General features: G+C 45.5%; 1 protein-coding gene across 4 annotated transcripts in view; it reads right to left on the bottom strand.

Annotated features, from left to right (window-relative positions):
• The window catches only part of LOC122364731 (transmembrane protein 218-like), a 71,932-nt gene that overhangs the window by 6,906 nt on the left and 40,858 nt on the right, over nt 1-24,168 (bottom strand). Inside the window, exons 1-2 of one of the 4 annotated variants that reach the window (XM_043335414.1) lie at nt 6,826-6,972; nt 3,357-3,365 (exon numbers count right to left, since the gene is read on the bottom strand). The exons of 1 other annotated variant lie outside the window; for it this stretch is intronic. The gene's annotated coding sequence lies outside the window, so the exon portion shown is untranslated. Of the gene's footprint in view, nt 1-35; nt 291-3,356; nt 3,366-6,822; nt 6,988-24,168 lie in introns of those variants that run through there. 2 more of the 4 variants (XM_043335415.1, XM_043335416.1) reach the window with 2 other exon arrangements.

Below are 24,168 nucleotides of genomic sequence, written 5' to 3'. Positions count from 1 at the left end.
GAAGACAGCAGGAAAGCAGGTAGGAACCTACTTACCTGCCTAGATGTGTCACTGGCTACCAACAGTACCAACGAAGGTAGATAGGTTATATGTGAAGAATTCAAAACATTTTATTGCAATACAATTTGAAACTGTTAGGACTTGGGGATAGGGATGAGCATTAAAAATATATTTAAAAGGAAATAGAGAGGACAGGGACTCTGGAACCACAGGATAAGTTAAGGACAAAGGAAGAAGAACAAGGAAAATTAAATGCCGTTGGTGCGACTGCGAAAAAACAAAGAAAACGTTTTGCCAAGAAGTATGCTAAGCTTTTATAAATCCTTATTCTTCGTCTTTTGATTTTTTGGTAAGATGACGTCATTGATTATCATGTAGTATGGTAGATCATCATAAAATAAATCGGTTTTACAACGCCAATTTCGTTTTAATTATTATTTCAATTGAAATAAAACCACTTAATAATATTCGGTAAAATATTTTAAGGAAAATGAAATATATTAAATATGTTATGCCTAGGCTCTCAGGAGAAAAGGATCAACAAACGTTCTGCTGCAAATTAAACAATGCAGCAAATTAGCTATTGTAAACGTAATTAGCGAGACGAAAACGGCGCTTTTGTTTCAGTTATTTTTGTAGGGGTTTCAGATATTTATAGAGTTCAGTGGGTTGCTTCTGAGGAGATGTGGAGATGTGAATTAGTAATTAATCACACTTTATTATATAGGGCCTTGCACTTTATCATCTGGATTAAAAAAAAATTCCTGCTGAGTGCAGAAAGGTAGGTAGGTGCATCGCCAGGTTCTATCACAGGATTGGAGCAGTTATTGCAGTTGAAAGTCAAAGTTGGCTGTTCATGTTTAGGCCCTGTTCTTTATTTGGCCATCTACTCCATATTGCAGTTGTGATGACAAGCAGTTTTCAGTGTAGTTTTGTGATCTTTGATGTCATCAATTGGTGTCATTATTTTTCGTCAACTAAAACTTATTTCAACTTTCCATTCAATCGACTCAATCATACGAGTCACTCTAATTCAGTCGGTGACACACCAGGGAAATAAGCTAAAATTAGAGCGCTCTATTTATTGCTTCCGCTACTTCACCGTCTCCCATAGGGTCCTGTGTTGAGCTGGTGTCGAGGCTCTAAAAATGACGCCGATTTTTGCACCCTTCTCACGAAAACCGCTCGGACCGCCTGGAAAGTAATTGTTCCGCTCTAAAAATTTCATGATCGACGGGAAAATGAACGAGGAAAAGATTGGTCCTGAAATAATTCTGAACTCCCTGTAGAACTTATCGAAATATGGCTGCAAACTAGGAGCATGTCAAAATCGACAAAACAATACAAATAAACTTACCGGGATTTTTTTATTTTCCATGCATCTGTGTATTAAATCAGTCGCTTTTTCGGAAAGATCATCTTCTGTTTAATAAATAATTTCACAATTGCAATCGAGAAAAAAAAACATTTCTGCTGTGACAGCAGTTTTGGCATTGTGCCAGTTGTGTGGCGTGCGCGGTGCTGCGTGGTCGTTGGGTCGGAGTTGTGAGTATTTTCGGTGTATTAAATGGTTGATGGCCATTTGAACCAGCTTTATATTATTTCCTACCAAATTTTGCATCAAATTATTGCTTTGAAAGACCATTGAAACCACTTATCTCTTCATGAAACACGATCATATTCATCGTCGACGAGAATGGCGCGGGACTCCATGTGCGTTTCGTTCGAAATAAATCGTAAATTAAATAATATTCGATGATAAGTATCATATTCTAGTGACACATTTTCATAAAATAAGGCATAAACTTTGCAAGGAAGTCAACATTGGATAGTTGGATGCTTGTTTTGCTCACATATCCTTGTAGTAGTCAAATGGCTTAATTGTTAGATAAATGTAAATATATGTTTTGGCTTGATGTTTGCTGTGAAACCACCCAGCCACTTGCTGGTTGAGTGGTTTTCTGATAATTACCTGATAATCATTTCTCCTTTTCCTTAAAAGAAACTAAAATTCTTTTCAAAGTAACCCATTTTTAGGAAAGGCGGCTTGCTCATTGACATTTCATGTTCTTGTTTTGTTATTGCTGGCAGTATTTTGATACAATAATGCAATATGATTTTTTTGCAATAATAAAACCTAAGACAAACTTAGTTAATGCGTCAATCAAACACCCAACAGAAAGATTGTGAGTCCTTGTGACGTGAAGTAGAATATTCTATGAATGTGTTCTATAGAATATGCCAAATTTTAAATTAATTTATTATTTGATACTGATAGCTGAGCATGTGAATTATGCCACAATATAATTTCATTTTCTGGTTTTGAAATAGCTGGCAGTGTTTTACTTCAACAAATGTAATATACATGGAATACGTGTTATGTTATGTTAAAAGTTTAATAACAGCCAACAGAAGGGGCTGTTTCATCAGATAATGTTTGTACCTTATGCATTACCTTTCTTTTCTGCAGGACCATGCTTCCGCTGGGTGGTCGACATTTGCCTCCTGAAGAAGTTGAGCAACATGAAGACCACCAGATCCAGATGAGGTGTCTGCAGTTCATTTGGAACTCTGCAGACTACAAGTGGTATGCCAACCACAACCAAAGTGCTGTGATCATGGAGGCATGAACCTCATGACAACACTTCAGATTTGCAGTTTTACCAAAGTGTGATTCAAACCACCTGTGGCATCTCACTCAGTGCGTGAACAGTGTGATGATTGTGCAGTGTTCAGCTGCAACTAAGACATTTATTAGTGACTTGTTTTGCAATTAGCCACCAAAAGCATTTTTGGGCTGGCTGCTGTAATTTGTTGTGCACTGCGCAATAGTGGTAGTGTTATGTCACTTGTCAAGTTGTCAGTTGTGCATGTTGCATGTTTCTCTCCCCTCGGCCCTCATTATCAGTTAAGTGGTGAATTGGCATCACTCAGTCTCCCCAGATCTCCATTGACTGTCTGTCAACCACCTAACTTGAGATGGTATTTGCTAATAGTGTCAGAAAAGAAGTGTTTGTAGACATTTTTAGGAATATGAGCTCCGTTTCATGCGTGTTCCAGTGGTCATTTTGTCACATGTCCCATAGTGTAATAAATGGAAACTGTTGTTCCCTTTTGAAGGTACTCGCGGATGCAGAAAGCGTTGGGCCTAATTAATAAACGCACCCTCCTGTCAGCGACGCACGAAATCGACAAATATCATCCTTTTTAGAACAGGAGGAAACGAAAACTTGTGAACATAGCTGTACCTACAACAGTGCACAAGGAATTGAAAATCTGGGCGTTTTTGAAATTCGGAGGAACTCAAGTTGTCGACAGGTATGCCCCCTTGTACGTCAAAGACCGCCTAAAAAACAAACGTCTACAAAAGAAGGCAGTATTCGTATTTTCGTTGTAATTGCAACAGCCTAGCAACATGCATTGCGGTCCGATGGCGAATTACACTCGTGCTCAAAAACTATGCCGGCAACTGCCAATGCGCTTAGGTCATAGGTGAGGAGAGGAAGGGTTATGTCAGATGTCAACATCATAGAAATGGCTTCATCTATTGAGCTGTGCCTATTGTACATAATTCAACCAATCTATGCATTTCGTTTCTTGCTATCTACTCATGCTTTCACTCCAGCTTCAGAGTAATCATCCCATATTGTACGTCTTAAGATATTGATTTCTATGACGGTTTGCAATTGCTAGCCACGACTTATCTCAGTTTGGTGGCCCCGCATCGGTCCACTCGGCCGCTCTAAAATTGACTTACGGAGGAGGATGGTGACTTTTATTTTAGCTTCTCCGCTGACTGCGGGGAGCGCCGTCGCCGAGGTAGGAGCAATAATTAGCTTATGTTTGGGACTAATTTCCACGCTTAATTAACATTTTAATGTTATTTTAATTAATTCATGTTAATCTTTGACGCATTCTCTTTCTATTGATACCATCCACCGGTCTGAGAAGTACTGCCTTGCTGCGTAAGGGCCGATAAAAGATCACGCTTTTAGGGGTATCTCTTCAACATGGGGCAGGAGCAATAAATAGAGTGCTCTAATTTTAGCTTATTTCCCTGGTATGTCACCAACTGAATTTTCGGGAATCAAATCAGTCAACCAGTCGCTAAAGTCAAACGAGTCAGTCAACCAGTCATCTCGAAAAGTCAATCGACTCAATCCAATCAACTCAAAATACCCGCTGAATCAAATCAATCAATTCAATCGACTTGATTGGTATACAACCCTGGTGGAGCGATTCTCAATCATGTTCATTCGACAATTTTTGCAGATATGCGTTTTTGACCGCTTCTCCTGAGCGGAGGTATCGTAGTGAAACACGTGATTCTTTTTTCGATGAGTGAATCTGCCGTGAGAAGGGAAAGGCTCGTAACCGATATTATCTGCGAATGTAAGTTCTTGAATCCTCTTATACGGCCTTGCTTGAATCATTGGATTCCACTATATCACAATGAGGACAATGAGATGATCCATTCCATTCAAGTCGGGGGCCCCCTAATCATTGGACCGCCGAAGACCGTGTTAAAATGAGATGAAATAAAGATTGAAAAGACCGGGAGGGCCCATCTCGTTCCCCAGCAGTCTCATATGAGTCCATAAAATGCCTAGTATGTAGCGCAGCCAGGGTGATTGTGGTGAAATTGCAATGACACTCAAAAGGCCTCAAAGGATCCTCGGATGGCGTGACAGGGTCCTCGGATGGTCTCGAGGGCCATCAGTTAGCGTCAAATGGCCCTCATCTGGTGTCAAAGGGCCCTCAGATGGCCTCAAAGGGCCCTCAATTAGCGTCAAAGGGCCCTCAGATGGTGTCAAGGGGCACTCAGATGGCCTCAAAGGGCCCCAGATGACCTAAAAGGGCTTTCAAATGGCCTCAAAGGGCCTTCACCAACGTCAAACGGACTTCAGAAGGCCTTCAAGGGCGTCAAAGGGCCCTGAGCTGGCGTCAGAGGGCCCTGAGCTCGCGTCAAACGGCTCTCCGAAGGCCTTAAAGGGTCCTTAGCTGATGTCAGAGGACCCCCAGCTGGTGTCGGAGGGCCCTCAGCTGGCGCCAAATGGCCATCAGAAGGCCTCAAACGGTCCTCAGCTGAAGTCCAACCTTTTAAAAGGCCGGCAACCTTTTTAGCCCCGCCTTTTTAGGCTCAGCCCCGGCAACTCACCAGGGCCGGGCTCAGTTCATATAGAAAGGCCAGTCGGCAAGTGTCACTTTGCCAAAGTGCCACTTATCAAAGGGACACTTTGGGAAACGTTGGTTCAGGTGTGTAAGAGTGGCTATTTGAATCCATTGTGGGGTCGCCCTTTCCAATAAGTGTCACGTAACAGCAATGGGACCAGGGACTCTATATGAACTGGACCCAGGGTGCTCGCCAAGAAGACCAATGTCTCCATCCTATCATCCTTCCGGCTCTGAAATGGTCTTGTCAGACCGAAAGGGCATAACCCAACAAAACAAACTATATTCACTATCTGGTTGCGTGGTGTAGTGGTTAGCGCACTAATCTCGCGTTCAAATGACACGGGGTTCGAGTCCGTCGCCGGCTGATGCTTTTGGCGTGTTGTCCCAGTAAACATGCCGACGTCGGCGACTGGGGGGGGGGGGGGCTCGAATCCCGCCGCCGGTTGATATTTTTGGCGCGTTGTCCCAATAAACATGCCGACGTCGGCCCCGTCGGTCCAACAACAAACGATCTCGTCAACCTCGGCAAACGACCTCGGCCCGACGTCGGCTCGACGTCGGCTGGACTTCGGCTGGACGTCGGAACATGCGGGCATATCCGACGTCCAGCCGATGTCGGGCCGAGGTTGAACCGACGTTGGGCCGACGTCGGGCCGAGCCTCGGCCCGACGTCGGGCCGACGTCGGCATGTTTACTGGGTAGTGACGTGTGCATATGTGTTTACGGGCATAAGTTTTGTATGCACGAGCCACGAAACAACAAGCGTATCATCCAATATGTTAGTTGTCTAGTCCGATAGGACGATTGTGGCAATTATGCACATCTTACTATACGTCTCTTTTCCAGCTAGCTGGTGGCGTCTGTGTCCAATGGCACGTGCGCATATCTCCCAATACGCATATTTGCCATAGTGCTACCGCCTTGTGGCGAGTGGCAAATACGCATATCTACCGTTGTGTGGATTTGCCCAGATACGCGTTTGTCGTTGGCATGGGTCACCCCCGCAAAGAAAATATTGCAATGGCAGAAAAACTTTTATGTAATTATATGAATATTTATTACTTTTGGACTATGATACGCATGTACATAGGTAGAGCGCGTTATTCTGTTTCAAATGATATATACATTGCTGCGCTTCTGGTCAATGGAAGACCACAATGACCAAAAAACACAAAACTCGCCCCTGTGTAAAATTTTGTGCTGACAGAAAAATGTTAGATATGCGTTTTTGCCTTTGCACGGCAGCCATGCACTGCCATGATAGAGTTTATGTTAAAAATCTTAACAACTGGTAGGGCTGGGGCACTGAGCTTTATATTGAGCATTGTGGTATTTGTAAATCTAAATGATTTTACAGCACTTGCCACATCTTAGGTACACTCGGGGGCAGAGTGATGTTCCGCCACTCCCTATACCTATCGGGCTCCCATGGCTCAGCACTGGCTGCTGCCAGTGGCAGCACTGGCAGCACTGGCACTGGCAGGCAGTGCTGATCAGTGCTGAGGGCAGGCAACACTGGCAGCAGCCAGTGCTGAGCCATGGGAGCCCGATGGGTAGGGAGTGGTGGAACATCAATCTGCCCCCGAGTGTACCATAAACTTCCACCCATGGTAACGCCGTAATCAATATGAAGTAAAAAAAACTCACCTCTACTGAAGTTCACAACCTGTATAAAATCTCAATGCCGTAAATGTGAAATGACTATCTCTTGTGAAATGACTATCAACATATATGATATAATCATATGCAACACACAGTCCTGATGCAACACACGCACATTTTGATTTTCATTTCAAGTTACGAATTTATCGTTTATGGCAAGGTTTATGGTCATACAGCAGCTTTTTGTACGGGAAAAAATAAATACTTAACGTATGGGGCGCGCCATGTCTGTCGCTTCAAAGTTCTTTAATAACTACTAAAAAACACAAACATTGACAATTGTTCTACACTATTCTACACCTACTTCCCAAGTGTTCTCATGGGATGAGTAAGAGTTTGCATGATGATAGAAATACTTAACAGGATTGGGACCTTAGTCTGTCTGTATCTCAAGTCCAGAAAGTGGGGTCAATGACGCCCATGGGCCATGTTTGTTTTGTAAGTTGATAAAAAGGTTTGTAAATCCTACAGTTTGTGCGACAGTGCGAGGCATAGGTACCCATGTTTTTAACAGTCCCATTGCCGAACCTGTGCCAGAATGCGCCGGGTTTGTGCGCCGCGCCTGCCGCCGCTGATGCATCTCGTTAGGGTATGCTCCAATTCGCGCCCAGCCATAGGCGGCGGAACGGGGGGGGGGGGCACCGTGCCCCCTTGAATTCTGCAAGGGGGGAACCAATAGCAAGGTGCCCCCCTTAAATTTGATGTATTAGTACCACGGGCGGGTTCGGGAAAACTCCAAGGGCATGGTGTGTCGTTTGGGGAACTAGCGACCCGCGGCCGGGCGCCGCGGAGAGGCGCCCACCATAGGGTTTTGGAGCTATTTTTCACGTTTCGGTCTGAATCGTGAGAAGTACTGGTCGTAGCAAATATGTTCCCTGGTTTCTGAATTTTCAGCTCACGTGGAATGCGATAGGGCAAGAGTCATTTTCGTACAGACAAAACTGTGCCCGCGTTTTTTGGTCAAAGTAAATATGTTCAGCAGCTTTTAACACGTGGGCGGCCGCAAAACAGGGTACACCGGAGGACTTAAGATTCAATATCTCCTAAGCCATCATAGATAGCAAATATGTTCCCTGGATCTATGTAGATAATACTTTAGAGAACACTTCAGGCCAAAAATTGTTTCTGGACAACTTACACCCAGCCCGCGTTTTTGGCTTAAATGCAATGCAACACGGCAGCCGACCTTCAGGGCTCAGTTAGCGAGTTTATTTTTTAGCGAGCACTTCGAGCATTTCAGCGTTCGATGAAATGACATATTTTTTCAACGCAGTCGTTTCTTCATTTGCATCTTAACGCGACCTATATGATAATGTGACGGTATCGTCACACTAGAAATTAGAATGTGTAATTCATCGTAATTTATAGGGCTAATTCTCGGCGCACAGCAGCAGACGGACACCGACTGACCCACCATCTAAAGGCAGTTTGGCGAAGCAGTATCGTGAATCACAGCCGCGAGATGTCCCTAGCGTAGAACACCATCTGTTTGCCCAGTTTAAAGGGACCCTCCCACCTTCAAAAAAGTTAATGAATTGGCACAAAAGTGGTGTCGCTCGGTTCAGAAAGAGCGAAAACGAATATCTACCAAATTTCATCGAAAAATATTCACCGGTTTTCAAGATATTAGACTTTTACTTTTGTTTACTTTTTGGGATCTCCGCTGTTCCTAGCGACTTTATTTGAAAGTGCGGCATTTGTTGCGCGCAAAGCAGCATATACCACCGCGTGCTACAAAACGTTTTAGTAAAAGATTTAAAAATCGTTAGATCTCCGCTGACGTCACAAATTCTAAGGGGGCATACCAATGCACTAGCCCCTTAGAATCCGAAAACTGCAAGTTTGAAATTCCATATCTCCGAATTAAAGCATTTGTCGATGTTGTGAGTGCCCAAACCGGTATTTGCAGGCCATGGCCACCAATTTGGCTATCTCAACTCAAAACTAATGTTAAGGTGGGAGTGTCCCTTTAAATACGTGATGTTTGCCCTCTGTCAACCCCTCAGTCACGGGGCTGGGGTCGCGGATGAATGGGCGACCGCCCGCCGCGCGGGGAGGGGCTGCTCCCCTGACCCGAACCGCCACGGCGTGGGGACGGTCCCGCACTCGCGTGCCTCACGTCGCCGCCTCACACCGGTCAATTACGCTGGTTTTGAGGAACCGCTCATTGTGGTGGTGGGTGATCCAACGCAGACCATGCCAGAACCCCACTGAAGGGGTGTCACCCGTGTCAGCTGGCTCAGACCCATGATATCCCCTGTCCCCATACCGAAAGCGACGTTCCAAAGAGCAATATGCGTAGGGGAAAGTGGGTGTATTGCGCCCTCCTAACCAATTGCGCCCGCCCACATTCCCACGAATTCAATGGCATGTTAAGCATTTTGTTTTCGAAAACATTATTTTCACCACTGGATAGTTCCTTTTATGGCCCAAGCTCTCCGATGAAGCCAATCAGCAAGGCTCATTACGCCATCAAAGATATTACGGCGTTTTCTTAACTTTTTTGCAGCATTTTGAACCGTTGGCTATAAAAATAGGCGATACATGTGTGATTTTGAGAGTGATATTTGGCAAGAAAAATCCTTTTTTCATTATATTTCACTGAAACAGTAAACATCCTTCAGCATCTTTATGGTAACTTCTACGCTTTTATTAAAAAATACCTCAATTTTAATTGCGCCCATGGCAATTGCGCCAGGGGGGCGCAAATAGAATAATGGTGTAGCTATTGTATTACGACAGTATGAATGCATCATTAACTGATTGCAATAAAGAAGGAGTTTTGTGTCAGGCAGGGGAGCAACCCACCATCGTCAGTCCAAAAATTATTTCTCTCATCGAACTTATAATGTAGCTGCCATTTGGGCTATGAACTTGCGATGTAATTGACAAAATATGGCATTTTTAACATGGACACAGGCGTGAGAGGTGACAGATATGATACAAAGTAAAAACTGATGTCAAAAAAGTTGTAGAAGCAATAAAAAATATTAATTTTGAGAGAAACGATTAAAAATATAACCGTCTAGGCGCATACGTTCATATATCTAGTCGGTTACATCAAACGTTTTCGTTCCACTTCAAAAGCATACCGGACACAAATAAAGTTATTTACCTTCGCAAAAAAACATCGCAATTTATATCTACATTTATTATGTATCGAGCTTGATTCACATAACACATGTTCAAGTAAGCCACAATGACATAGAATGCCGAAGTGTATGCATTCCGTCTCCTTTGCTTAGCCATGCTAAAGGATAGGGCGCAATTGGATTCAAATTGCGCCATCCCCCGGGCGCAATTTACAGCAGTTGTTGGTAAATGCGCCCTTTTGCATGTTTCTGAAAAAGCAACTGTCAGAAGCAAACGAAACATTCTTAATTGATCGGGAGGCTCTTAAATCGTAGCTAATGAGTTCCTCTTTAAAATGGTCACCAGTGCATGCTTACATCTCCAGTGGTTTTCTTACGATTAGCCTTTTTCCATAAGGTGGCGCAATTCACCCTCCTTCCCCTATAGTAGGTAGGTATTATTGATGTTTAATTCGAGAATGTAGGTATGCATGTAAGTACATACCTAGAGGAGACCCGGGACCGGGAGGTATGGGCCATCGCAGTTTTGAAGAAGTGTTGCGTATTTTTACACATTTGATCGCGTAAACTACAACCCACGTGATTTCCAAAATTTTCCTCAGTCTTCTTTTGCAATGAGCGGTGATAAAGCGTTTTTTGCCAAGGCCATATATAGTGTTTTTGCCCTCTTCGAGTAAAATACGGTACATTCCTATAGAAAATTCGTGATAAATTTGAACCAGGCTCGTTTTATGATGTCAGACCATCGGTAATATAAAGTTTAAAGCATGCAAATTAAGACTGGATAGACAATATGAAGCTTTCTTGCAAGATTATGAGCTGAGATGCTACGCACATTCTGGCGTCCTAACCGAGAGGTTCGGGCCACCCACCCCCGTTGATCCTAAATCAATAAAATGATGCCTTCATTGAATGCCCTCTTCATTTTCAATTAGTTTTATTGTTGTCGCGTAAGGTCGAAAATTTAACTACAAATTTCATTCGAACAGAAAAATATTATTTATCTTATTTCATGGAGCATGATTGAGTTTACCAAAATACATATGTGCCCACGTGACCCCCATGAAGTAAGCTGTTGGGTGTTGGCCGCTTGTGCGGTTCCTGGGCTCTAAGAGAGACCAAGGTAGATACCAGCTACGAGTATGTTCTCATTATCGAGAAAAGAATATGAAACATGGCACCGGCCCATACCTCCCGGGCCATGGCCCGTACCTCCCGGTGTATTTTGATGGATCGAAAAAGCGCATGATTTATTGAAAGTTATCTCGAGACAAAATTGTTGACCCCAGATGCCTAATATCAGGCAAACTTTGCAGGCGAAGGGCAATTTCACGTACACAGAGTGAAAAACCGGGTCTAGCCACTTCCCACTGGAAGAAAATTGCATTTTCACAAAACCGGCCCATACCTCCCTGGTCTTTCCTACATGATGTGCTTAAGTACCCCAACTATACAACTTTGCCCTCTCAGCCCGAGGCATAACCTTTTTTTTACTTTAAAGACAGATTGTTAGTGACTTAGCACTCGCACTTATAGCGGGGTCGAACGGACCCCCCTCCCGGTTTTTCGCGAATAATTCGCGCAAAAAGCGGCCGATCGCGACGAAACTTTCAGTACCCTCAAGTTAATCAATTTTACACATATTTTTAAAATCATTGACCCTGACCCCAATGACCTTTGACCCGTGGTCTGATTCTCGAGACCATGTTCAACCGGAATCGCGAATTGGCGTATGTCGGCTTACATTATCCGCGTAATTTCCAATCTTTTTGTGGTGTGGGTTTCAAGGTCAGGTCAAGGTCATTGACCTTTGATGACCTTGCTTCACTTTTTCGAGTCTTACATATTTCTAGGGTAGTTTCTGGAGCTGATTTCGAATTCCCATTTGAAGATTTATGAAGTAGCTTTGGTGCCATCGTAACACGCTACGAAGCTGTCAGTGGTGGTCAACACCTGCTATGGATGGCCGGCAGGTCTCCTACTGGTTGACCTGACCTGACCTGACCCGACCTGGCCTAAATACATTAAGACATCATAAGTATGTGATCAAAACTAACATGAACTACGTGTTCAGCACCCCGCAAAATCCCTTTTTCAACCTCACTTTACGAACATCCAGCAAGTCCCGATTTTTCCGATTTTTTGGGTTATTGACCTGACTTGGAAGGTCAACCAATGACATAAATAAGACCATAAAATTGGGTATCATCGGCTTACTATCGTCGCGGGCAACACGCTCGTTTTTTCTGCGAAGCTCTAGCTCCATCAGAGGCCAAACGGCAAGGAGGGTCCAACGGACCCCCCCCCCCCATACGTTAGACGCTGGCAAACACGAATACGGGTGAGGGTTAAAACGCAGGAGAAATATTATTACGAGCGAACGGACCGCGCAAGCGAACGGCGAAATATTTTTAAGATAACGGAAAGTTATCAGCATTTACATATACCTAACGGCCCGGCCCAGCCTGTAACGCTTTTGAGAGGCATATATTTCATGCCTCAGTAGTCAGTATCCGTTGCAGTGGTTGGGCTGATCGACCTGCCACCCTTTTTGTTGGGAAGCCTGTTTCTTCTACCCCGTGATTAATTGCTTTTAATACATCTACATACATATAGGTGATCGTCGTGGCACGCAGGGGCGGAGCTTCCTGTACATACAGTTGGTGGGACGGCTGCCCCACCAACTTGCCATTTTGCCCCACCAATGCGTGTTTTGCCCCACCGAATTAAGCTGATTTGCAGGACTTTGTTGCTTTTCAAATCAATCATTGAGGAGCTTTGGAATGTCTGTGCTATGCAAAATGCTACATTTGCAACGACAGGAATTGATTCAGTGTTCATTTTTAATCAACTTCACAGTCGGACAGTGTAGACTGTAGGTTTGCTGCCTTTTTGCCCCACCAACTTCCTCTGAAAAGCTCCACCCATGGTGGCACGTGTCACGCGAAAGCTGTTTTGTTGAAGTAACACTTTTGAAAGACCTAAACCTTTCTAGTAGAGGTTTTAGCCAACGGGTCTGCAGTGCAGGGATATTTCTATCTTGCACTCCTCTGAGAGGTAGAGTTTCGCGGAAAAAAACGAGCCCGTCACGATGCTGCCCGTCACGAGAGGAAGCCGATGATGCCCAATGTTAAGGTCCTAGGTCATCGATTGACCTTCTAGGTCAGGTCAATGACCCAGAAGTCGGAAAAATCGGGACCTGTTAGAAAGTCGTGAAGTGTGGCTGCTATGGGGTTTTCCCGGGTGCCGATCACGAATATCGTGTTAGTTTTGATCACAGATGATGTCATTGAGCATTTAGACCAGGTCAGGTCAGGTCAGGTCAGGTCAATCTGTAGGGGTCGTGACGGGTATTCGTAATACGTGTCAACCGCCTCTAACAGCTTTGTAACGTGTTACGAAGGCACTAACACTACTTCGTAAATGTTCAAATGGTTGCTAAATTCGAATTCAGCTCCAAAACTAGCCTAGAAACATGTGAAACTCGAAAAAGTGGACCGAGGTTACCAAAGGTAAATGACCTGACCTGACCTTGAGGCGACCTTCACATCCACCCAAATGCATGGGAGCAACATCAAATCACATTTTTGAACGTTTGAAACCACAAAAAGCTTGCAAACGCGCGGCTAATGCGAGCCGACATAGGCCGAATCGCGATTCCGGCCAAACATGGTCTCGGAAAGTAGGTCACAGGTCAAAGGTCATTTGGGTCAAGGTCATGAAATTTTCAGGGCAGGTGTAAAATTGATCAATGCGAGGGACTGAAAGTTTCGTCGCGATCGGCCGCTTTTTACGCGAGTTATTCGCGAAAAACCTTAGGGGATGGTTGGATACCCCCCCCCCCTCCCCCGTGCCGGCGAAGGTTAACCCGGCAGTTGCTGGGGTATTTCGCCACCCAGGGGCGGATCCAAGGGGGGGGGTCACATGGGTCATGGCCCCCCCCCCTTGAGGCCCGGGGGCCCAAAGACCTGCCAGGGGCACCACCGGCCTATCAGGGGTATCACAGTCCTGACAGGGGCACCACAGGACCGCCAGGGGCACCACAGGCCTAGCAGGGACACCACGGGCCTGGTGCCCCTGGGCCCTGACAGGACTGTAACGCCCCTGACAAGCCTGAAGTGTCCCCGGCAGGCACGTGGTGCCCCTGACAGGCCTGTGGTGCCCTTGCTAGGCCTCTGGTGCCCCTGGCAGGCCTGTGGTGTCCATGGCAGGCCTGTGGTGCCCTTGCTAGGCCTCTGGTGCCCCTGACAGGCTTGTAATGCCCCTGGAAGGACTGTGGTGCCCCTGGGCCCTGACAAGCCTGAGGTGCCCCTGACAGGCCAGTGGTGCCCTTGCTAGGCCTGTGGTGCCCCTGGCAGGCCTCTGGTGCCCCTGACAGGCTTGCGGTGCCCTTGGAAGGACTGTGGTGTCCGTGGGCCCTGACAAGCCTGAGGTACCCCTGACAGGCCCGTGGTGCCCTTGTTAGGCCTGTGGTGCCCCTGGCAGGCCTCTGGTGCCCTTGCTAGGCCGCTGGTGCCCCTGGCAGGCCTCTGGTGCCCTTGCTAGGCCGCTGGTACCCCTGCGCCCGGAAAGGACTGGTGCCCCTGAAAAGTCTGAAGTGCCCCTCGGCAGGCCCGTGGTGCCCCTGACAGGCCCAAGGTGCCCCTGCGAGGCCGGTGGTGCCCCTGGCAGACCTCTGGTGCCCCTGGCAGGTCTGTGGTGCCCCTGGCAGGTCTGTGGTGCCCCTGGCAGGTCTGTGGTGCCCCTGGCAGGTCTGTGGTGCCCCTGGCAGGTCTGTGGCGCCCCTGGCAGACCTGTGTTGACTGGTGCTAGGTCGCTGGTGCCCCTCACAGACCTGTGGTGCCCCTGGGCCTTGACAAGCCTGAGATGCCTGGCTATGACAGGCTCGTGGTGCCCCTGATAGACCAGTGGTGCCCTTGCTAGGCCTGTAGTGCCCCTGGCAGGCCTCTGGTGCCCCTGCTACCCCTGCGCAAGGAGAGGACTATGGTGCCCCTGAAAAGCCTGAAGTGCCTCTCGACAGGCCCGTGGTGCCCCTGGGCCCTGACAGGCCCAAGTTACCCCTGCGAGGTCGGTGGTGCTCCTGGCAGGCCTCTGGTGCCCCTGGCAGGTCTGTGGTGCCCCTGGCAGGCCTGTGTTGACTGGTGCCCCTGCTAGGCCGCTGGTGCCCCTCACAGGCCTGCGGTGCCCCTGGAAGGACTGTGGTGCCCCTGCCCCTAGGGGTGCTCATGGGCCCAACAGGCCCGTTGTGCCCCTGACAGGCCTGTCGTGTATACTTGCTAGACCTGTGGTGCCCCTGCTTCCTGGCAGGCCTGTGGTGCCCCTGGCGGGCCTGTGGCGCCCCTACAAGGCCGTAGGTGCCCCTGACAGGTTTGTGGTGTCCCTGGAAGGACTTTGGTGCCCCTGACAAGCCTGAAGTGTCAAGGACAGACCCTTTAGACGCCAGGGGTTCGTCGGACTGACAACGATTTGCTTACCTGATAACGTTCCTGGTAAGTACTCACTACTCAGCGTCCACAACATATATACACATAGCACATTCATATATACTTGCTTACAATTGGTAAATGTTGTGGCTAAGAGTTAAGATACTGACTAAAAATAAAAAATAAAAAGAAAAAACTGAAAATGGGGGCACCACCAAAATGAAGTGGACGAAATCCGTTGAGTTTTTAATTTTGGGTATAGGTAGGGGCACCACTTCGATTCATGACCCTCCCCTTGGAGTTTTCCTGGATCCGCCCCTGTCGCCACCCACCGTTTGCTGGGGGGGGGGGGGGCGTTAAACGCCCCCAGCCGATAATTCGAGAACCAATAGGCGCAGCGAAACGCACGAGGCGGCAAACGAAAGAACGCGACGAGACGCTTCAGATGAGCATTTTAAAGTTGAATTTTGAGGTCACAGGTCGGGTCAAGGTCAGGTCAAACACCTGAAATCGGGCTTTCAGTAGCATGGACTTCAGGACTTCGCAATGGGCGCCTCTCGTCATAAACTCTGTCAAAATGGTGCACAATCCATCATATAAGGCCTACAAGAGTGTCAGCTCCATGTAGGGGTCAGTCAAGCATAGGTCAAGGTCAAGGTCAGGTCAACCCGGTAGGCACATATCCTCGAAAATCAAAACTGATATTCGCAGCCTGTGACACATGTTTTATGGGTAATTTGGGGCGTAGAACACGATGGTGACATTCATTTTATCATATGTGTACGTGTTTGGCTAAAAAAGTTCAATTTAAGAAATGCATGTATCATGATCGTGAAGTAGTCACGAGAAATTGCCAAGATTCAGTTCAAGATTTTGGAAAATGCGGAACGATAATCAATAATCGAAGATAGCCATTAAATTGTTCATGGTATTGGCAGTCTAATGTCGTTTACGGAATGTCTGTATGTCTATTTTGTGATTTTATATGATTTTTTGAACATATGCCGTTTTTGGCCGAAAAGTCAGAAATCATGACGTCACTAAAACCTCGACATCTCAAAAATTTTCCGACCGATTTTTTTTGAAACTTTGTCACAATAAACTTCAATCAATTTCCTACAGGTACCCAAAAGCGCCGTTTTTATGCTATGGCCCGGCGAAAAAGTGGGGGCGTTTAACGCCCCCCCCCCCCCCCCCCAGCAACTCGCGGGTTAAGCAGTCGAAAAAAACATTTTTGGACAATTGACATGTGATGGAGACGTGGAAGAGCAGTAAAAACAGCTGCAATGCGTTCAGTTTTACAATAGGCAATCGATTGGGATGCAACATGAGTTTTACCGGTCAGGTCATGAGCTCGACCTTAAAAAATGTTCATCTTTGGAGGTCAAATTACACACCATTCTACACCATTGGACGAGAGAGACATGATGCTAGCAGAACTGATTGTTTTTAATGCCTATGTACCCACAACAATGACAACAATGCACCGCTCGCGCTGGGCTACGCTTCGCTAAGCTTGCGTTCCAGGACCATAGTGACGTCACAGGAAGGGACGCGGGCGGACCGCTGATGACCCGTCCGCTGTCAAAGGGCGGGCTGGGTTTGACGGGCGCACAATAGCGGCCGAGCGCGTGTTCCTGGAAGCGATAGCGAAGACACAGGCGCCGGAAGGGTTGGACGCTTTGACCCTCTCCCAGACCTCCCGCTGTTACTGCCAAGGTTACTGCTACTGAGAAGGGAAAGTGACGGTGGTACTATTCACACAGGCTTTTCCACTAATTTCTGACGTTTCGCACTTGTCGTCAACAATCCGTCCCCTAGAGATACTTGCGCGAACACTAAGGTAACCGGACTGTTAGCTTGAAACGCCGTCGGGGAAAAACATACTGCTCCATGATATAATTTCTTCCGCGTGTGACCGGTCTGGAGCCTTTTCGCATTAGATCGATGCGTGTTTTTATCGATATAGGATCTCCATCGATCTTAGAATTTGCGATCTGAATGATGGGGTGGAGCAAGATTAGAATGGGTCTGAGCCAGGACAGTAGAATCGGAGTTGGACCCAGAGTCACCAAAACCTTACTAACTCCGACTCCAGAGTAGAATCGACATCGCTAACTGAATGGCTCAAAATCATACCCGAGGCGGAAGCCAGTCTGCCGAAAAATAGCCGTTTTCACGACGGGCTTTTGGGCGAGTGGACTTACATGGCAGTGTTCGCCATGGGCCGGGCCAGCCCAATGGGTCATGGGCTGGGCTGGGTCACGGGCTGGGCTGGGCCCTCAAATATAAATAATCGATGGGCTGTGGATGGGCTGAGCCAAGGACTGTAAAGGGACTCAGAGGTTCGCGACTGAGCTTAAAACCACAACTAGCTTATTACTGTGCAAGATTAAAAAAAAAAAAACGAATGAAAGCATATATATGCAATGTGCATTGTGCATGCTGCTCCCAAAAGATTGTTTCTTTGCACCTATGGGTGACATATGTAATACCTGTTTGGTGTCCATGACTTTTAATCCATTCATTTTTGACGGGCTGGTCCGGGCTGGACGGGCTAGACCGGGCTGAGCTTTAACAATTTTACTATGCATGTGTTCGCGCTGGGCCGGGCTGTCAGACTCAACCCATGGGCCTGTGCCGGGCTGGACTGGGATTTTGCGGCCCGTGGCGAACACTGTTATATGGACTAAATCTACAAAAAATCTCTTTTACAGCAAACATGTTCATATCATGACTTTATTTTAGTGCTTTAACCCTCGCATGTGTAGGGGGGGTCGGATGGACCCCCCCCCATGGTTTTTCGCGAATAACTCGCGTAAAAAGCGGCCGATCGCGACGAAACTTTCAGTACCCTCGCATCGATCAATTTGACACCTACCCTGAAAATTTCATGACCCTGACCCAAATGACCTTTGACCTGTGACCTCTTTTCCGAGACCATGTTTGGCCGGAATCGCGATTTCGCGTATGTCGGCTCGCACTAGCCGCGTGTTTGCAAGCTTTTCGTGGTTTCAAACGTTCCAACATGTGAGTTGATGTTACTGCCGTGTGTGTCAAGGTCACCTGAAGGTCAGGTCAGGTCATTGACCTTTGGTGACCTCGGGTGACCTCGGGTCACTTTTTCGAGTTTTACATGTTTCTAGGTTAGTTTTTGGAGCTGAATTCGAATTTAGCAACCATTTGAACATTTACGAAGTAGTTTTGGTGACTTCGTAACATGTTACGAAGCTGTCAGAGGCGGTTGACACGTAGGTACTACGAATACCCGTCACGACGCCTACTGGTTGACCTGACCTGACCTGACCCGACCTGGTCTAAATGCTTCAAGACATCATCTGTGATCAAAACTAACACGATATTCGTGATCAGCACCCCGAAAAACCCCTTAGCAGCCACACTTTACGACTTTCTAACAGGTCCCGATTTTCCCGACTTTGGGTCATTGACCTGACCTGGAAGGTCAATCAATGACCTAGGACCTTAAAATTGGGTATCATCGGCTTCCTCTCGTCACGGGCAACACGCTCGTTTTTTCCGCGAAGCTCTAGCTCGATCAGGGGCCAAACGGCAAGGGGGGGTCCAACCGACCCCCCCCCCCTACACATTAGAAGCTGGCAAACGCCGCACACATGCGAGGGTTAACCCTCGCATGTGTAGGGGTGGTTGGATGGACCCCGGACCCGCCCCTTCGGTTTTTCGCGAATGATCTCGCTCAAAAAGCGGACGATCGCGACGAAACTTTCGGTACCCCAGAGTTGATCAATTTTACACATACTCTTTTTCTTTCATGACCTTGACCCAAATGACCTTTGACCCCTGGCCTTTTTCTCGAGACCATGTTTGACCGAAATCGCGATTCAGCGTATGTCTGATCATATTATCCACGCGTTTCCAGTTTTTTTTTTTTGTGTTGTAAACGTCCAAACATGTCAAATGATGTTCGTCCCATGCATTATGGTGGGTGCCAAGGTCACGTAAAGGTCAGGTCAAGGTCATTGACCTTTGAGGATCTTGATTCGATTTTTCGAGTTTTACATGTTACTGGCATCCGTTTGAACATTTACCAAGTAGTTTTAGAGCCTTCGTAACATGTTACGACGCCGTCAGTGGTAGTTGACACCTACTATGGATAGCCGACAGGACGCCTACTGGTTGACTTGACCTGAACTGACCCGAGCTAGCCTAAATGCATGAACTCATAATCTGTGATCAAAACTAACATGAAATACGTGATCGGCACCCCAAAAACTCCATAACAGCTTAACTTTATGAATTTCTAGCAGGTCCCGAATTTATGCTTTTGCACCAATTTAGTTTACTACAATCTGTTTTATTTATTTATTCATTTATTCATTTGTTCACTTATTTATTTGCATAATCGCCAACAAAGCTAATCTCCACTTAGGTACAGGCGAAGTCAGGCTTAAAATCAGTAGGTAATTGGAGAAACAGCGTAACATAAAATAAAATTGTATTTCAGTTGAGACAAGTACCTATAGTAACACGGAACAAAAATGATAGACGAACGCATTTCGGCTAAATCGCTGTCATCAGGGTCTAAAAGGAGAACAAGGGGCACACATACCCTGGGGGCACACATCGAGCAAATATCACAGTTCAATCGTTTTGATTTTTACATTGCTTTTAAACAAGCATGTGACAATGTGGTTACATTTCCTTTGGTTAAGACAAAACATCCTAAAAGAATAGCCACATTGTATACAGTTTACACAGGTGTTGCACAAATCACATGCAATCAGAACTCAAATCATCTCCCATACTGGGACGGGGCAAGGGTACTCACGTCATGCAGCAATCGCGACAACAAAAAAGCGACAACAGAAAAGCTACTGAAGCGGCGTTTATTGCTACGAGTGATACCATTAATGTAAGGGTTGGTTTCATGAAGTGGGCAAAAGCAGCGGCGTCGTTTGGCATTTTAAACTTCCGCATATATGATTTGTGCAACACCTGTGTAAACTGTACAATGTGGCTATTCGTTTAGGATGCTTTGTCTTTACCAAAGGAAATGTAGCCACATTGTCACATGCTTGTTTAAAAGCGTATGTAAAAATCAAAACGATTGAACTGTGATATTTGCTTGATGTGTGCCTCTTGTTCTCCTTTAAGACGCTGATGACGGCGATTTAGCCGAAACGCGTTCGTCTATCATTTTTGTTCCGTATTATTATAAAATAAAATACTGAGTAGGGGAGAATGGGGTAATTTGGCTGGTGGTGTAAATTGGCCGCCCCCAACTGGATATCTGATAAAAGTGAATGAAATAACTCTAGTCTGTATTCATTCGTCACGGGTAGAATTAACTCGAGGACAAATGTCAAAATTTTCCCCGTCGTAGCTTTATTCACTATTAACCCGCGCCCGGGTGGGCCTCTCATGCCAACTTTGCCATGGTGGGGGTGGGGGTGGGGGGGGGGGCTTTTTGGCCGCACCAGATTACCTCGAAAGCAAGCAAGCTAGAAAGAAACAGTAAAAGCAATAAATAGCTCGCTACAAGATCTTTCAGAATCACTTAGGTCATTTTTTGATCAGGTTATCGCTGAAGTCACTGGAGGTCACTAAAGATAAAATTTTCACGATTGTTGCACCCGATCTTGACAACTTCTCACAAATCGGCGCATAAGTCGGGAACTAATAGAGCTACAGCGCTATGGAAGAACGCATTAGATGGCTCTTTCAAAAGCCGTTCTGCTTAATCCATCGGATTTGGCCTAAGGTCAACGGTTTTGCCTCCAGAGAGCAAAAACTATCAAAATAGGACGTTTTTCGGAAAAGGTTTTCGTGTCATAACTTTTAACTCCAAGCTTGCATGACGCTGATTTTACCGGCATCGCGTTTTTTTCTCGTCGAGACGCGTCGAATGAACTATAACTTGACCTGAAAAGGTCAACTTGAAAATTTGATCTCAGGTCAAATCACTGAGAAGGTCATGTTTGCATGTCATTCGACTCCTATTGCTGAACTGAACACATTTATGGTGTTTTCAGCGCTCTAGCATGCTTCTATCTAAAGTTATTGTCAAAAAGCTGTTAGTAACGTTTCATTGTGATCTGAGATGACCTCACGGGCATAAAAGTGGTCACAGGTACAATGTTCCGGTTCAGTGTGTCATGCTTACCTATGTCACGATGTTAGAGGTTGTTTTCGGCCAAACAAAGAGCATTTCAATTTTCCCCATGACTTATAATGGAGAGGTCTCAAAATTTAGCTGACCTTAGGTCACCGATATGAAACTTCCGAGATATACGAATTGTTCATACTGCAAAGGTTTGCAAAGGTTTGAAAGTTTGAAACGAGTTTCAAACTTCTGGGATGTACACTGTAGGAATGACAGAACCACGAAGCTTTTTAGAGGTATACGGTTACTTAAGTTGACCTGGTGACCTGACCTTACGTGACTTGGGGTCAACATCTTCACACACGATGAGGTATTGATGTATGATAAGCTATACAAAGTTTCGTTGCACGCGCAAAAAAACTGGCAGGTGTGGCCAAAACGCCTCCTCCCTCCGCCCCGCCACTCGGGCAAAGGTTAATAAAACGTGGCCGGATTTCATTAGAAAATGGTAAACTTTATTTCCGTTTAAAAAGTTGTATTTCATGTAGTAGTTGGGCTGTAAACGAATTCCGACATTATAGCGCCATTCCTGGGCCCAATCTTATAAACGCCGTGAAATGGATATGGCAGCACTCTAAGGCTGGATATATAGTACGCAATCTTATAAAGCTCTGTGAAATCGAAAACACGGCACGCTCTTTACGGTTTTGGTAACCGCCAGTTTTGGATGTGCCGTAGAATGATTTCAGCCGTGAGCAGCTGTGCACATATCAAAACACAAACAATAATCAGCTGATTGCGGCATCGTCGGCACCTATTTTACGCCAGAATTTGTGGCGTACTCTGACGAGTTCTCAGACAGTTTAATTCATTTAAGATAAATTCAATGTTTTTATGATATAAATATGCAATATTTTACGCTATGATATCTTTAAGATTAATACATCCTCCACATATTAACTCAGGTTCATTATAATGATGCTTATTATACAGACAACGATCAATTTCAAAATACGTATTTTCAGGAACTAAATGCACACTAAAACACATAAAAACGAGTGTTCATCGTTATATGGATTTATTTTTCAAATTAAAAGGGGATTTTTAAGAGGATTTTAGAACCAGTAACCATCATAGATTTTCGGCAGCCACTGCATTATAGAATCGGTATGGGTCTTTAGCTTATTCTCACGTCTCACGTATGACACAAATAACGGGCACTTCATGGCTTCTGATTAGATATTTAAATTAATGATGATATACCTTAGTTTGTCAAAAAATTGTTAATTCCTACTCACTATTCGTATCTCCTCACTTTCTGTCTGGCACAGTTACGGATCAATGTGTTGTTTCTTCTCTTCCTGCATCTCGATCTGACTTCTGAGCCGAGTATTTTTCTTGATATGCTTTGATATGTAGACTGGGTTCTTCAATCTTTTGAGGAATTGCTTTTTAGGTTTAGGTTAGGTAACAGGTACCTATGCTTGAATAAGAAGGAAAATAAGCTGTAACTTGACCTAATTCAGTTCATGTACGTAGTCTTCGAATTTTAGTAGTTTATCTTCAAGAAGGAAAATGTCAAGAGCTTATGACAAGAAGGAAAATAAGCTATATCTTGAATTGATCCAGTTAATGTACGATATCCTGATGCTCAAATTGTAGGAGCTTCATTGTCAACGGCATTACTTAAATTACTGAAACAGTAGCCGAGCTATAATTAAATGACTATTTAAATAATTCTTTAACAAATTTATTGCAATGCCTTAACAGCAAATAAATGCAAATGATCAAGGCCCGCAAATGATAAGTAGAAGAAACACTTTATTCACTCGAATTTCTGAGCGCGAGAATACCCTCGCTGAAATTTATTTGGTCGGCAATCCACTTTTCAGGAGAATTCTTCAAGCATGTTTGTGTTTTCCATAGTTTGCTATCACGTTTTCCATAAATAACTTATTCATTACACATATGTGTGTCTCTAAAAGAAATAAATGCCCCATAAAGATTAAAACACATAACTTTTGCTGTTCGCAAACAGTACGCATAATTTCCAATAGCGACGGCGACAAGACATTGACCAATCACGTTGCGTGTTTCCTGCTGGCGTTGATTTGTACTGTGGGCAAAATGGCGTGAATAGAATTACCATACTATTCTCTTTATAAGATTGCGTGAATAGGGTGCCGTAAATAGAGTGGGGTGGAATGATAGTACGCCATTTGGTAGCACAACCTTTATAAGATTGGGCCCTGGGGGTGATCAGCGGTTCCAAGAGCAATATTATCTAGTTCCGTACAACCCAAACAAAAAGTATACCATTCGACGCGCCTGAGCGAGGCAAACACGATGCTGCTAAGTGCCAACATCGCGGCTCTGCGGCCCTTTTTTGCGAAGTTATTCGCCAAAAAGGGAACCGTACCTTGGGGTACTTGACGGTTTCTCATCAATATATTATTCATTCTGAGGGATTACATATTTTTGTTAGTCCATGACAACTGCCAATAGCAATCCGCGCGTCTGAATCTTTGGTCATTTTTCTTCTGAGCGTCGACATATTTATCGATATTTATCAGCGTGTTGGGGTGGGCCATCACCGGCAATGTAATAAAATGAATACCGTGTGGGAAGGGGTAATAATAAAAACATTGCCCTCTGTGACGCCACTGTAGCTCTCGGGCGAACAGTACAGTATGGCCACAGAGAAAGTCACTCAAATCCCCTGCCAGACCAACAC

This window comes from Amphibalanus amphitrite, unplaced genomic scaffold, assembly GCF_019059575.1.
Source record: "Amphibalanus amphitrite isolate SeventyFive unplaced genomic scaffold, NRLGWU_Aamphi_draft 000694F_arrow, whole genome shotgun sequence".
Lineage (NCBI taxonomy): Eukaryota > Metazoa > Arthropoda > Thecostraca > Balanomorpha > Balanidae > Amphibalanus > Amphibalanus amphitrite.
This window is presented reverse-complemented; position numbering and strand designations above follow the sequence as displayed.